The sequence below is a fragment of the Salvelinus namaycush genome, chromosome 5, assembly GCF_016432855.1.
Source record: "Salvelinus namaycush isolate Seneca chromosome 5, SaNama_1.0, whole genome shotgun sequence".
In the NCBI taxonomy this organism is placed as follows: domain Eukaryota; kingdom Metazoa; phylum Chordata; class Actinopteri; order Salmoniformes; family Salmonidae; genus Salvelinus; species Salvelinus namaycush.
Window position 1 is genome coordinate 3580398 of NC_052311.1, and position 15437 is coordinate 3595834.

At 40.9% G+C, this 15437-nt stretch overlaps 1 protein-coding gene across 1 annotated transcript in view; it reads right to left on the reverse strand.

Annotated features, from left to right (window-relative positions):
* Nucleotides 1-15437, reverse strand: part of LOC120048904 (dynactin subunit 4-like) — a 149714-nt gene that overhangs the window by 43086 nt on the left and 91191 nt on the right. The gene's annotated exons all lie outside the window — the stretch shown is intronic.

A 15437-nucleotide genomic window follows, 5' to 3' on the forward strand; every position in this document is an offset into this window, starting at 1 on the left:
AAAGCGCTGCTCTGCCTTTTTAACAACACTATCAACAAGGCAGGTCCTGCAGGCCCTAGTTTTTGTCGCACCTGGACCACTGTTCAGTCGTGTGGTCAGGTGGCACAAAGAGAGACGTCGGAAAATTACAATTGGATCAGAACAGGGCAACACGGCTCTGTACACGGAGAGCTAACATTAATAATATGCATGTACATCTCACATGCCTCAAAATGGAAGAGAGATTGACTTCATCACTGCTTGTTTTTGTAAGAATTTTGACAAGCTGAATGCACTGAGCTGTCTGTTTAAACTAGTAGTAAACAGCTCGGACACCCATGCGTATCCCACAAGACATGCCACCAGAGGTCTCTTCACAGTCCTCAAGTCCAGAACAGACTATGGGATGTGCACAGTACTACATAGAGCCATGACTACATGGAACTCTATTCCACATCAAGTAACTGATGCAGCAGTAGAATCAGATTTTTTTTTAAAGAAAAAAATACACCTTATGGAACAGCGGGGACTGTGAAGAGACACACACACACTCACAGACACACACACACATGATAGGACACACACTACACACACGTGCACATGGATGTTGTATTGTAAGTATGTAATAGTGGAGAAGTGGCCTGAGGGAAAACACTAAATGTATTGGATAAAGTGTTATGAAATGTAATGTAATGTAATATTTTAAATTGTATATAACTGCCTTAATGTTGCTGGACCCCAGGAAGAGTAGCTGCTGCCTTGGCAGGATCTAATAGGGATCCTTAATAAACCCCAGGAAGAGTAGCTGCTGCCTTGGCAGGAACTAATAGGGATCCTTAATAAACCCCAGGAAGAGTAGCTGCTGCCTTGGCAGGAACTAATAGGGATCCTTAATAAACCCCAGGAAGAGTAGCTGCTGCCTTGGCAGGATCTAATGGGTATCCTTAATAAACCCCAGGAGGAGTAGCTGTTGCCTTGGCAGGATCTAATGGGGATCCTTAATAAACCCCAGGAAGAGTAGCTGCTGCCTTGGCAGGATCTAATGGGGATCCATAATAAACCCCAGGAAGAGTAGCTGCTGCCTTGGCAGGAACAAATGGGGATCCATAATAAATACAAATACAAATGGATGAGGTATATTTGTATGACAATATTAATCGGTTATACACAGTATACTGTGTTCATCACCATACCTATCTAAGAGTAAGACTGGGTTATGACTTTATAATCAGAGTAAAGGTTATGTCTTTTACATAATTATTCTGCAGAATTAGGCAGTTTACATCCCATTTGAGGATGTGATAGAGTTTTAATGTCTTCCTTATGTTGCAGAATGTGGCAGTCTACATGTTTTTTAAAGATGCAATAGGGTAGCAATGTCTTCTTCCCTTGATACTGGAAGTTTACCATAATTTCAATGTCAACGATGTGTCAACCTGTTTATCCTGATCTTCTTAGCATATGCATGTCACAATGCTGATGCCTTAGTTAAGTCTTCATTCTTTGGTCCATAGTTGACTGTGATTTGTTCTAGAAGAGGAACAAGTCGGACCTATTCTGGTTATCTCCCTCCTTAACCAGGGGGTTTAGGGGACAGGGACCCATTCTGGTTATCTCCCTCCTTAACCAGGGGGTTTAGAGGACAGGGACCCATTCTGGTTATCTCCCTCCTTAACCAGGGGGTTTAGGGGACATGGACCCATTCTGGTTATCTCCCTCCTTAACAAGGGGGTTTAGAGGTCAGGGACCCATTCTGGTTATCTCCCTCCTTAACCAGGGGGTTTAGGGGACATGGACCCATTCTGGTTATCTCCCTCCTTAACCAGGGGGTTTAGAGGATAGGGACCCATTCTGATTATCTCCCTCCTTAACCAGGGGGTTTAGAGGACAGGGACCCATTCTGATTATCTCCCTCCTTAACCAGGGGGTTTAGGGGACAGGGACCCATTCTGGTTATCTCCCTCCTTAACCAGGGGGTTTAGAGGACAGGGACCCATTCTGGTTATCTCCCTCCTTAACCAGGGGGTTTAGGGGACATGGACCCATTCTGGTTATCTCCCTCCTTAACAAGGGGGTTTAGAGGTCAGGGACCCATTCTGGTTATCTCCCTCCTTAACCAGGGGGTTTAGGGGACATGGACCCATTCTGGTTATCTCCCTCCTTAACCAGGGGGTTTAGAGGATAGGGACCCATTCTGATTATCTCCCTCCTTAACCAGGGGGTTTAGAGGACAGGGACCCATTCTGATTATCTCCCTCCTTAACCAGGGGGTTTAGAGGATAGGGACCCATTCTGGTTATCTCCCTCCTTAACCAGGGGGTTTAGAGGACAGGGACCCATTCTGATTATCTCCCTCCTTAACCAGGGGGTTTAGAGGACAGGGACCCATTCTGGTTATCTCCCTCCTTAACCAGGGGGTTTAGAGAATAGGGACCCATTCTGGTTATCTCCCTCCTTAAGCAGGGGGTTTAGAGGACAGGGACCCATTCTGGTTATCTCCCTCCTTAACCAGGGGGTTTAGGGGACATGGACCCATTCTGGTTATCTCCCTCCTTAACAAGGGGGTTTAGAGGTCAGGGACCCATTCTGGTTATCTCCCTCCTTAACCAGGGGGTTTAGGGGACATGGACCCATTCTGGTTATCTCCCTCCTTAACCAGGGGGTTTAGAGGATAGGGACCCATTCTGATTATCTCCCTCCTTAACCAGGGGGTTTAGAGGACAGGGACCCATTCTGATTATCTCCCTCCTTAACCAGGGGGTTTAGAGGATAGGGACCCATTCTGGTTATCTCCCTCCTTAACCAGGGGGTTTAGAGGACAGGGACCCATTCTGATTATCTCCCTCCTTAACCAGGGGGTTTAGAGGACAGGGACCCATTCTGGTTATCTCCCTCCTTAACCAGGGGGTTTAGAGGACAGGGACCCATTCTGGTTATCTCCCTCCTTAACCAGGGGGTTTAGAGGATAGGGACCCATTCTGGTTATCTCCCTCCTTAAGCAGGGGGTTTAGAGGACAGGGACCCATTCTGGTTATCTCCCTCCTTAACCAGGGGGTTTAGAGGACAGGGACCCATTCTGGTTATCTCCCTCCTTAACCAGGGGGTTTCAGAGGACAGGGACCCATTCTGGTTATCTCCCTCCTTAACCAGGGGGTTTAGAGGATAGGGACCCATTCTGGTTATCTCCCTCCTTAACCAGTAGTTTTAAGGGACATGGACCCATTCTGGTTATCTCCCTCCTTAACCAGTAGTTTTAAGGGACATGGACCCATTCTGGTTATCTCCCTCCTTAACCAGTAGTTTTAAGGGACATGGACCCATTCTGGTTATCTCCCTCCTTAACCAGTAGTTTTAAGGGACATGTCACACTAAAAGTATAATCTGCATAATAGTTAAAACATCTACATTGCAGGATCATAGCTCCGTATTTTCTCATTACAACACAAGGCTAGCACGCAATCCCTACAGGTGTGGAAAAACACATCCAAACCAAACAATTGCAATAATTACACAACCGGTGAGGATGAGGAGGAGGATGAGGGAGGTTGAAGATGAGGATGGTGGATGACGAGAAGCAAAGAGGTGCAGGTGTCTCCAGGTGTCTCCTGATTAAGTGTAATGTGGCAGCCCTCCCCTTCCTTATCTCTCCGGTGCTCCTCCTGCCTCTGGGCTGCAGCAGCACGGCGACAGAGCTCCGTAATGAGCTGCTCAGCAACACATTGGATGCCCTGGAGTACAGTCCCTACAGAGGCATAATGAGTACTCCAGTGTACCATTCACCAGCTCTCCACTCCCTGCCAAGGGCCGCGAGCCTGCCTCCCCTCAGACATCCACCAGCTCTCCACTCCCTGCCAAGGGCCCTGAGCCTGCCTCCCCTCAGACAATGGCACCAGGGTGGGCATGGCTTGTTCTCTTTTCTACTTTCGGGGGGGGCCCCCCCAGAGGTTGTATGGTTGAAGGTTGAAGTGGTGGGAGGGATGGGCTGTTGCCTGAGGTTGGCATCAAGTCACCTCACACACACAGAGCGAGAGGGAGGAAGATAGGGAGGGAGATAGGGAGGGAGGGAGGATGAGATAGGCAGAGGAGTCATAAGACAGCTGGAGAGAGAGAGAGAGGTGAAGTGAGAGTGAGAGTCATCGAGAGAGGGAGATAGATGGAGAGAGGCACTCTTTAGTCAGACAGCAGTCGCTCTGTTGGTGTTTGTGTGTATCTGTGTGCTTAAAGAGCAGCACTGCTGTGCTCTGACTCTCTTAAGCATCCAGAAGGGAGATGAGGATCTGTGGACTGTGATGACCCAGAACCACCTGGTTTAAAGACAGGGTCATGCTGAGAAGAAGATTCTGACAGAGTCTGTTTCTCAAGATAAAGCACATTCAGGGAAGTTGATGCATCTGATGTGTTTTATCCATCCCCCCTCTTAATGTACTCATTATTTCAATATAACTTGAAAAACAATTAGCTATATTCTTGAATTTCATTTGGTGGTGAAATAAGGAGAAAGGTCATTGTAGATGTCGTTGTGAGGCATTCGTTATTATTATAATTCAATATTCACACTATTAATTACGCTGTGAATAATTTAATGGAAATGAATCATTTCCACACAGTGCTGAATGTATCTGTGTGTGTGTATATGTGTAGCTTCTGGGGTGAGTTCTGAAATGTAGCACTATACTGTAGGTGAAGCTTGGCTTGTCTATATGAGAATCAGGAAACATAAAGAAAAACAAAACAAAACAAAACATTGCTGATATAAAATAACATTTCTTTATTCATTGTGTTAAAGATCGGGCAGTCAGTGGGACAGTACGACTTCTTTATTTTCTCTTTATTCTAATTATACTGTATTTAAAATGAATATGACGTCATGTCTTTTACTCGTCAATAGAACCTCTGTTGGCCACGAACCGTCTTTTCACCAACGCCCTCATCTGGGAATCGGGATTACATTGTTATTATCTTGTGAGGATTAAGGATTTGTCTCAACCACAGAGTGGTGCTGCCTAACAGAAGGAAATCACAACGGGATGTTACAAAAGTCTATTGTTCATATCCCAATAGTAATAATAATAATAATACAATCCTTAAAAAAGAGGGGGGGGGGATGGGTAGCGCTTCTGAACAAAGGGAATATTTTTGTTTTAATAACAGCTTGTAATTTCGGGTATGAGGATCAAAAAATACAACAGCATGTATTTATGACTTCAGATGTCAAAGGTAGATGGTAATTTGGTATTACGGTGAACATATAATTATTGAGAATGACACCAAATACAAACCAAGTTGTGTGGGATATTTTCAAGCCAAATGTTTAAACGTGCTTACAAGGACATGGTGCTGCTGCCACTGTGGTCTGCTGCTGTGAAACACATTGTAGAGGTGATGAACGTGTCAATATGAAACACATTGTAGAGGTGATGAACGTGTCAATATGAAACACATTGTAGAGGTGATGAACGTGTCAATATGAAACACATTGTAGAGGTGATGAACGTGTCAATATGAAACACATTGTAGAGGTGATGAACGTGTCAATATGAAACACATTGTAGTGGTGATGAACGTGTCAATATGAAACACATTGTAGTGGTGATGAACGTGTCAATATGAAACACATTGTAGTGGTGATGAACGTGTCAATATGAAACACATTGTAGAGGTGATGAACGTGTCAATATGAAACACATTGTAGAGGTGATGAACGTGTCAATATGAAACACATTGTAGAGGTGATGAACGTGTCAATATGAAACACATTGTAGTGGTGATGAACGTGTCAATATGAAACACATTGTAGAGGTGATGAACGTGTCAATATGAAACACATTGTAGAGGTGATGAACGTGACAATATGAAACACATTGTAGAGGTGATGAACGTGACAATATGAAACACATTGTAGAGGTGATGAACGTGTCAATATGAAACACATTGTAGAGGTGATGAACGTGACAATATGAAACACATTGTAGAGGTGATGAACGTGTCAATATGAAACACATTGTAGAGGTGATGAACGTGTCAATATGAAACACATTGTAGAGGTGATGAACGTGTCAATATGAAACACATTGTAGAGGTGATGAACGTGTCAATATGAAACACATTGTAGAGGTGATGAACGTGACAATATGAAACACATTGTAGAGGTGATGAACGTGTCAATATGAAACACATTGTAGAGGTGATGAACGTGTCAATATGAAACACATTGTAGAGGTGATGAACGTGACAATATGAAACACATTGTAGAGGTGATGAACGTGTCAATATGAAACACATTGTAGAGGTGATGAACATGTCAATATGAAACACATTGTAGTAGTGATGAACGTGTCAATATGAAACACATTGTAGAGGTGATGAACGTGACAATATGAAACACATTGTAGAGGTGATGAACGTGTCAATATGAAACACATTGTAGTGGTGATGAACGTGTCAATATGAAACACATTGTAGAGGTGATGAACGTGTCAATATGAAACACATTGTAGAGGTGATGAACGTGTCAATATGAAACACATTGTAGAGGTGATGAACGTGTCAATATGAAACACATTGTAGAGGTGATGAACGTGTCAATATGAAACACATTGTAGAGGTGATGAACGTGTCAATATGAAACACATTGTAGAGGTGATGAACGTGTCAATATGAAACACATTGTAGAGGTGATGAACGTGTCAATATGAAACACATTGTAGAGGTGATGAACGTGTCAATATGAAACACATTGTAGAGGTGATGAACGTGTCAATATGAAACACATTGTAGAGGTGATGAACGTGTCAATATGAAACACATTGTAGAGGTGATGAACGTGTCAATATGAAACACATTGTAGAGGTGATGAACGTGTCAATATGAAACACATTGTAGAGGTGATGAACGTGTCAATATGAAACACATTGTAGAGGTGATGAACGTGTCAATATGAAACACATTGTAGAGGTGATGAACGTGTCAATATGAAACACATTGTAGAGGTGATGAACGTGTCAATATGAAACACATTGTAGAGGTGATGAACGTGACAATATGAAACACATTGTAGAGGTGATGAACGTGTCAATATGAAACACATTGTAGAGGTGATGAACGTGTCAATATGAAACACATTGTAGAGGTGATGAACGTGTCAATATGAAACACATTGTAGAGGTGATGAACGTGTCAATATGAAACACATTGTAGAGGTGATGAACGTGTCAATATGAAACACATTGTAGAGGTGATGAACGTGTCAATATGAAACACATTGTAGTGGTGATGAACGTGTCAATATGAAACACATTGTAGAGGTGATGAACGTGACAATATGAAACACATTGTAGAGGTGATGAACGTGTCAATATGAAACACATTGTAGTGGTGATGAACGTGTCAATATGAAACACATTGTAGAGGTGATGAACGTGTCAATATGAAACACATTGTAGTAGTGATGAACGTGTCAATATGAAACACATTGTAGAGGTGATGAACGTGTCAATATGAAACACATTGTAGAGGTGATGAACGTGTCAATATGAAACACATTGTAGAGGTGATGAACGTGTCAATATGAAACACATTGTAGAGGTGATGAACGTGTCAATATGAAACACATTGTAGAGGTGATGAACGTGTCAATATGAAACACATTGTAGAGGTGATGAACGTGACAATATGAAACACATTGTAGTGGTGATGAACGTGTCAATATGAAACACATTGTAGAGGTGATGAACGTGTCAATATGAAACACATTGTAGTGATGAACGTGTCAATATGAAACACATTGTAGAGGTGATGAACGTGTCAATATGAAACACATTGTAGAGGTGATGAACGTGTCAATATGAAACACATTGTAGAGGTGATGAACGTGTCAATATGAAACACATTGTAGAGGTGATGAACGTGTCAATATGAAACACATTGTAGAGGTGATGAACGTGTCAATATGAAACACATTGTAGAGGTGATGAACGTGTCAATATGAAACACATTGTAGAGGTGATGAACGTGTCAATATGAAACACATTGTAGAGGTGATGAACGTGTCAATATGAAACACATTGTAGAGGTGATGAACGTGTCAATATGAAACACATTGTAGAGGTGATGAACGTGTCAATATGAAACACATTGTAGAGGTGATGAACGTGACAATATGAAACACATTGTAGAGGTGATGAACGTGTCAATATGAAACACATTGTAGAGGTGATGAACGTGTCAATATGAAACACATTGTAGAGGTGATGAACGTGTCAATATGAAACACATTGTAGTGATGAACGTGTCAATATGAAACACATTGTAGTGATGAACGTGTCAATATGAAACACATTGTAGTGGTGATGAACGTGTCAATATGAAACACATTGTAGAGGTGATGAACGTGACAATATGAAACACATTGTAGAGGTGATGAACGTGTCAATATGAAACACATTGTAGAGGTGATGAACGTGTCAATATGAAACACATTGTAGAGGTGATGAACGTGACAATATGAAACACATTGTAGAGGTGATGAACGTGTCAATATGAAACACATTGTAGAGGTGATGAACGTGTCAATATGAAACACATTGTAGAGGTGATGAACGTGTCAATATGAAACACATTGTAGAGGTGATGAACGTGACAATATGAAACACATTGTAGAGGTGATGAACGTGTCAATATGAAACACATTGTAGAGGTGATGAACGTGTCAATATGAAACACATTGTAGAGGTGATGAACGTGACAATATGAAACACATTGTAGAGGTGATGAACGTGTCAATATGAAACACATTGTAGTGGTGATGAACGTGTCAATATGAAACACATTGTAGAGGTGATGAACGTGTCAATATGAAACACATTGTAGAGGTGATGAACGTGTCAATATGAAACACATTGTAGAGGTGATGAACGTGTCAATATGAAACACATTGTAGTAGTGATGAACGTGTCAATATGAAACACATTGTAGAGGTGATGAACGTGTCAATATGAAACACATTGTAGTGGTGATGAACGTGTCAATATGAAACACATTGTAGAGGTGATGAACATGTCAATATGAAACACATTGTAGTGATGAACGTGTCAATATGAAACACATTGTAGAGGTGATGAACGTGTCAATATGAAACACATTGTAGAGGTGATGAACGTGTCAATATGAAACACATTGTAGAGGTGATGAACGTGTCAATATGAAACACATTGTAGAGGTGATGAACGTGTCAATATGAAACACATTGTAGAGGTGATGAACGTGTCAATATGAAACACATTGTAGAGGTGATGAACGTGTCAATATGAAACACATTGTAGTGGTGATGAACGTGTCAATATGAAACACATTGTAGAGGTGATGAACGTGTCAATATGAAACACATTGTAGAGGTGATGAACGTGACAATATGAAACACATTGTAGAGGTGATGAACGTGACAATATGAAACACATTGTAGAGGTGATGAACGTGTCAATATGAAACACATTGTAGAGGTGATGAACGTGTCAATATGAAACACATTGTAGTGGTGATGAACGTGTCAATATGAAACACATTGTAGAGGTGATGAACGTGTCAATATGAAACACATTGTAGAGGTGATGAACGTGACAATATGAAACACATTGTAGTGGTGATGAACGTGTCAATATGAAACACATTGTAGAGGTGATGAACGTGTCAATATGAAACACATTGTAGAGGTGATGAACGTGTCAATATGAAACACATTGTAGAGGTGATGAACGTGTCAATATGAAACACATTGTAGAGGTGATGAACGTGTCAATATGAAACACATTGTAGTGGTGATGAACGTGTCAATATGAAACACATTGTAGAGGTGATGAACGTGACAATATGAAACACATTGTAGAGGTGATGAACGTGTCAATATGAAACACATTGTAGTGGTGATGAACGTGTCAATATGAAACACATTGTAGAGGTGATGAACGTGTCAATATGAAACACATTGTAGAGGTGATGAACGTGTCAATATGAAACACATTGTAGAGGTGATGAACGTGTCAATATGAAACACATTGTAGAGGTGATGAACGTGTCAATATGAAACACATTGTAGAGGTGATGAACGTGTCAATATGAAACACATTGTAGTGGTGATGAACGTGTCAATATGAAACACATTGTAGAGGTGATGAACGTGACAATATGAAACACATTGTAGAGGTGATGAACGTGTCAATATGAAACACATTGTAGAGGTGATGAACGTGTCAATATGAAACACATTGTAGAGGTGATGAACGTGTCAATATGAAACACATTGTAGTGGTGATGAACGTGTCAATATGAAACACATTGTAGTGGTGATGAACGTGTCAATATGAAACACATTGTAGAGGTGATGAACGTGTCAATATGAAACACATTGTAGAGGTGATGAACGTGACAATATGAAACACATTGTAGAGGTGATGAACGTGACAATATGAAACACATTGTAGTGGTGATGAACGTGTCAATATGAAACACATTGTAGAGGTGATGAACGTGTCAATATGAAACACATTGTAGAGGTGATGAACGTGTCAATATGAAACACATTGTAGAGGTGATGAACGTGTCAATATGAAACACATTGTAGTGATGAACGTGTCAATATGAAACACATTGTAGTAGTGATGAACGTGTCAATATGAAACACATTGTAGTGGTGATGAACGTGTCAATATGAAACACATTGTAGTGGTGATGAACGTGACAATATGAAACACATTGTAGTGGTGATGAACGTGTCAATATGAAACACATTGTAGAGGTGATGAACGTGTCAATATGAAACACATTGTAGTGGTGATGAACGTGTCAATATGAAACACATTGTAGAGGTGATGAACGTGTCAATATGAAACACATTGTAGTGGTGATGAACGTGTCAATATGAAACACATTGTAGTGGTGATGAACGTGACAATATGAAACACATTGTAGAGGTGATGAACGTGTCAATATGAAACACATTGTAGTGATGATGAACGTGTCAATATGAAACACATTGTAGTAGTGATGAACGTGTCAATATGAAACACATTGTAGTGGTGATGAACGTGTCAATATGAAACACATTGTAGTGGTGATGAACGTGACAATATGAAACACATTGTAGAGGTGATGAACGTGTCAATATGAAACACATTGTAGAGGTGATGAACGTGTCAATATGAAACACATTGTAGAGGTGATGAACGTGACAATATGAAACACATTGTAGTGGTGATGAACGTGACAATATGAAACACATTGTAGAGGTGATGAACGTGACAATATGAAACACATTGTAGAGGTGATGAACGTGTCAATATGAAACACATTGTAGAGGTGATGAACGTGTCAATATGAAACACATTGTAGAGGTGATGAACGTGTCAATATGAAACACATTGTAGAGGTGATGAACGTGACAATATGAAACACATTGTAGAGGTGATGAACGTGTCAATATGAAACACATTGTAGAGGTGATGAACGTGTCAATATGAAACACATTGTAGAGGTGATGAACGTGTCAATATGAAACACATTGTAGAGGTGATGAACGTGTCAATATGAAACACATTGTAGAGGTGATGAACGTGTCAATATGAAACACATTGTAGAGGTGATGAACGTGTCAATATGAAACACATTGTAGAGGTGATGAACGTGACAATATGAAACACATTGTAGAGGTGATGAACGTGTCAATATGAAACACATTGTAGAGGTGATGAACGTGTCAATATGAAACACATTGTAGAGGTGATGAACGTGTCAATATGAAACACATTGTAGAGGTGATGAACGTGACAATATGAAACACATTGTAGAGGTGATGAACGTGTCAATATGAAACACATTGTAGAGGTGATGAACGTGACAATATGAAACACATTGTAGAGGTGATGAACGTGTCAATATGAAACACATTGTAGAGGTGATGAACGTGTCAATATGAAACACATTGTAGAGGTGATGAACGTGTCAATATGAAACACATTGTAGAGGTGATGAACGTGTCAATATGAAACACATTGTAGAGGTGATGAACGTGTCAATATGAAACACATTGTAGAGGTGATGAACGTGTCAATATGAAACACATTGTAGAGGTGATGAACGTGTCAATATGAAACACATTGTAGAGGTGATGAACGTGTCAATATGAAACACATTGTAGAGGTGATGAACGTGTCAATATGAAACACATTGTAGAGGTGATGAACGTGTCAATATGAAACACATTGTAGTAGTGATGAACGTGTCAATATGAAACACATTGTAGAGGTGATGAACGTGACAATATGAAACACATTGTAGAGGTGATGAACGTGTCAATATGAAACACATTGTAGAGGTGATGAACGTGTCAATATGAAACACATTGTAGAGGTGATGAACGTGTCAACATGAAACACATTGTAGCCTAAGTCTAACTATTTTTAATCTCCTGAAGACTTGCTCTTCAAGAGAACCTGTCAAACTGCTGTTCCTTTTCAGATGATGTTGTCCTGAGGATTTTACATGATTGACAGTGTTCATATATATATCTCCGGGCTGCAACTAGCGGTCCAATCAAACGTCTCACCCAAGGCCACTATTGACCTTTGTTGCATTCAGGTTTCTTAATATTTCTAGACGTGTCCAAGCAGATTAAGCCTTCTTTTAGCCTTGTTGTAATTGATGCTAGGGACTAGTCCCAAAGGGCACTATATTCCCTTTATAATGCTCGACTTTTGAACAGGGTGCCATTTTGGGAAAAAGACTAGAATTGATTCCCTTGTTCCAGTCCATTGCTGGCCCTAACCCATGGCTATCTCTGTAACTCAAAGTATTTCCTTCCAGTAGGTGTCATCCAGCCATGTGGTGCGCAAAGTATCCACAAGGTCCTCCATCTCTTACAGTGTGGGAGTTGCTTCTGTCTCTGTGTCCTAAATGGTACCATTTTCCCTACAAAGTGCACCATTTTTGACCAGAGCCCTGTCCTTTTGGGCCCTAGTCAAAAGTATTCCACTATGTATGTGGGAGCTGGCTATATTTGACGTCCCTCATCGCGCTCAGCAGAGTTGATTACTGAAGCATGCTGCTGGAATGGGACTGATTGTCACCAGGGATGGAGTTAGCATCAAGGTCATCACAGTGCTATCCTTATAACACACCTCAAAGGTGTAGGTTTATGGAACGACTCCAGTCCTTATTAATTGTTAAAATGGATCACTGGAAGGTGTATATATATATTGAGATGACGTTTTATTTGGATGTTTTGGCTGTTTGCAAAAAAACAATCCCGTTTGCACGTATTCCTTTTTGGAGGTTTGTTTTGACAAAAAAAAGACAGCCATCAAATGCTTCCAAGTACTATTGTGGTATAACCTGAGACTGGCATTTCTTATGAAAATCATGCACATACTGTACAGTGTTGTGACTCAGCACATCTGGTAGGATTGGACCAGTAGAAAAAGTGTGAATTTCAATTCAAGTAATGAGAGGAGGAGTCTAATTTGGAAGTGAAATGGGCAAATATGTGTGTATGGTAATGATCATCTGCTCACCGAATTACAGGCCAGCCGGTCGGTTCTACTGGTGCGCTTCTGCCTCCTTCCCTTTGAGCTGCAGAGACTGGAGAGAGACCTTTTCAGACCTTTACATTTTTATGTGCAAACTTTGAATTATGTTCGGGATTAAATAAGGCATGACTAATGCGTTCTGATTTCAAAGGGAGTCAATCTATGTATCCTAACAGGCCAGACAAGACCTCCCGTCACCCTCCGCCGAAAATATACCTACTAATTTGTTTCAGTATTGAGCCTTCAAGTGGCCGTCTGTTGAATGCAGAAGGTTCCCCCTCTTATCTGTTTTCACAAAATGGCGCCAGTCTTTTATCTTGCAAACCGTGATTTAGAAGGCCCTACTGTAGTGTGTGATTGTGAATGAGTCTGGAAGGATTCAATCAGTTTCATTTGTACAGACACTGTTGACATCCATAGAAAACACTGGTACTCGTACTACAGATGGAACACAGACAGACTGAAGATTAGGGACCGTAGTCCAATTAAAGCTGGCTGTTTCTCTTGATGTCTTGTTTATGACATCCGTGTGTTACTCACTGTTAGAAGGCCAGGTATGCCTCTCGGGTGGCGCCTACCTCAGTCTACACAACAACTTTGTTCCAAATAGCACCATATCCCCTGTATAGTGCACTTCATTTGACAAGTACACAATAAAGCAATCGACGCAATGGACTATATCACTTTAGTATGTTCCCATTTTATTTCAGCAACAAAATAACAACAACAGAAATGATCTCGTTTTGTTTTATGACGCTCTAATCTTTCAGTGACTGTAGTGTTTAGTCTTCTTGGCCTCAGAAGTAGCTGTCAATGACTTCAATATGCTCTTTAATAAGACTTTAAAGACTCTTTGGACTCTGTTAACACAACAATAAAGCAAACTTCTTAAAGTGAACTGAGCAACCGTTTCTGATCGTCTATAAAAGCACAGCATCATCCTAATATTCAAGTCATGGTATTAACGGATTGGTTAAATGCAAAACATAATGACGTGATAAATAGCCATTATGCGTCGCCATATTGTCCCTACGGAGAAACATCTGTAAGAAGAGATGGCAACTTGAAATTGACATTTTGTATACAGACCTCCAAAGGCCATGGCCAAACTAAAAAAAGGCCTTTAGTTTCCAGAATAGAGCAAACACAATACTTGAAGAAGAAAAGTGGCTTAGCCTCATTCTCTGATAATTGTATCTGTTTCTAACACACACACACACAAACACACATACAAACACAAACACACACACACATACACACACTGAGTGGATGAGATGAGCTCCTAGTCTGCAACAAATGAAGCCAGTTCTGCTCTGCCCTTGGAGCCGTGGATCAGGCAGTGACTGAAGCACTTCTGTCCCAGTGTAACGCTGTAACACTTGGTCTTGTCCCTAGTCGCTGCCTGGATCAGAGAAGCTGCGCTGCCATCATCCCAGAGCTGGCAGCAATAAGGCCAGGCTTAGAATGACAAATTGGTTGGGGGAACTGATGATAGCAGGCCAAGAAAGATACTTTGAAGAGGAAACGGCGGACTGGTTTGTGACAAGCATGCAAATGATATAGTCAAGTGTATACATGTCTGAAGGCCCTGCAATGTGGAATGAGCTTATCCCAAAGAAGATGTGGCACAAGCCATTCTCGTCAACACTAAACACACTGAGGCGTTTAGCTCAGAAGTATCTTGAATTAACAGAAGAATTAGAGCTTCTCTGTCTTGTCTCTTGTTGCCTGACCTGAATCTGCACAAAATAGAACTCAAAATACTTATTCTTCCATTTGCTCTGCATTAATTCAATTCAGATAGTCAGTGTGATGCCTATAATCTTAGGTCTATGTATGGATAGCTGTGTGAGTGACATTGTGTCAATGTGTTGGTCAATAATT